Source organism: Branchiostoma belcheri, unplaced genomic scaffold, assembly GCF_001625305.1.
Source record: "Branchiostoma belcheri isolate BF01 breed outbred unplaced genomic scaffold, Haploidv18h27 scaffold472, whole genome shotgun sequence".
NCBI classification, from domain to species: domain Eukaryota; kingdom Metazoa; phylum Chordata; class Leptocardii; order Amphioxiformes; family Branchiostomatidae; genus Branchiostoma; species Branchiostoma belcheri.
In genome coordinates this window covers 1-1767 of record NW_017804101.1, presented here as the reverse complement: position 1 = coordinate 1767, position 1767 = coordinate 1, and the positions used below count along the sequence as shown (strand labels likewise).

The following is a 1767-nucleotide window of genomic DNA, read 5'->3' as shown; positions in this document are numbered from 1 at the left end:
TTTTGTTTTTCTGATTTTGATCGAGAATCTGGGAACGCAGCAAAATTTATGGGGAGGGGCGCGTACACGTGTTATGATACAGACAAAATAAAGTTGTTAATGATTTACAGTAGTTGTATGTAGATTATAATGTTGTAATCATATGGAAAATTTCCAACAAGATGCATTTCTTCATGCAAGTTTTTGTTGATTTTCTGTTAGGTGTTTTTTTTTAAATATCGAGCTCTCGCAAATTTTCACAAAATTTCCTCTTTGAAAAATGATTTTTATTTCTCTGTTTCACATCCGTTTTGTGCAGGGCTCTTTCATGTAGTGCACCAGGTGTATTGCTACTCTGCGCAAGTCAAGTCTAGGGCGCTGACCATTCTGCCACTGGTCTGCTGGATGTGTGGGAAACAAACACGCTTCCCATCCCTCCAGAGAAACTGCAAGAGTTTCAGTGCTTTCACCCAGTGTGCCATGTAGGTTAAATATTATTGTGTACCTCATGTTTTAATTGTACATTCATTCTCACCTACATTAGTAATGTTGTAACTTACAATACACTGTACTTCAATTTTATTTGGAAACATACATTCCAAGTAAATCAATTTTGCATACCATGTCATTTTTCTGTAGGTGTGCAAAGCTGGTGTTGGAGAGCGTACAAGAGTGAAGAGAAAGCTGAAGAGGAAGAGATCTAGAGAGGTAAGAAGATGGACCACTAACTTTCAGGTGGGTACTGTTCTGCTCTACCTTTTACATTTCATCTATTCAATCCCCTTGTTGTATGCACTTCTACAGGGTATAAAGTATAAACTATATACTGTATATATAATGTATATATCTACCTTTACGTTTTTCTGTAGGGAGAGAAAACTGCGAAGGAGGAAGCTGCAAAGAAGGAAGCTGCGAAGGAGGAAGCTGCAAAGGAGGAAGCTGTGAAGGAGGATGAGACCAGAATAAGATGATCTACATCTACCTCCTGCAAATAAAACTTGTTTATTTGATGCAGTCACTGTGTCCTGTGGTTCAATCCGCATTACCGGCTTTGTATTCCTGTGGTTAAGCAGCATTTTTTTTGGCTGGATTTTTTTTTCGCCCTCTCGCATTAGTTTTGTGGTCCCCAGAGGATGTCATCCATAAATTTAAATCAGTGTGGCCTAAGTCTGTCATTGGGTGGCGAATATGATCAAATGATGTAATCCATGCTAATGACGCTCTTATTGCGAAATCAATTATTAAAATTGTATAATCCGTCAACCGCAAGGGTTAACATCATTTGGCGAAGGTATGAGATCGTGGAACTCTTGTTCATTCATTCATTCATCCATCATTCATTCATCCATCCATCCATTCATTCCATCAATCCATCCATCATCCATCTATCCACCCATCCGTTCATCCATCCAACCATTCCTCCATCCACCCATCCATCCATCCACTCATTCATTCATTCATTCATCCATCCGTCCATTTATTCATCCATCCATTTATTCAATCATTCATTCATCCATCCATCCATTCAGACACACACACACACACCCACCCATCCATCCATCCATCCATCCATCTATCCCATCCATCCGTCCGTCCATCTATCCACTCATCCATCCATCCATCCATCCATCCATTTTATCCATCCTTCAATCCGTCCATCCTTCCATCCATTTATCTATCCTCCAATCCGTCCATCCATCCATTTTATCCATCCGTCCATCCATCCATCCATCCATCCTTCAATCCATCCATCCATTTATCCATCCTTCAATCCGTCCATCCATTCAT

General features: G+C 40.0%; 1 long non-coding RNA gene across 1 annotated transcript; it reads left to right on the top strand.

Moving 5' to 3' along the window:
* Positions 1 to 371: 371 nt before the first annotated feature.
* Positions 372 to 1055, top strand: LOC109479282. Its single transcript, XR_002140782.1, has 3 exons — positions 372 to 461; positions 619 to 714; positions 849 to 1055. It is a non-coding gene; the product is annotated as an uncharacterized LOC109479282 (long non-coding RNA).
* The last annotated feature ends 712 nt before the right edge of the window (positions 1056 to 1767 follow it).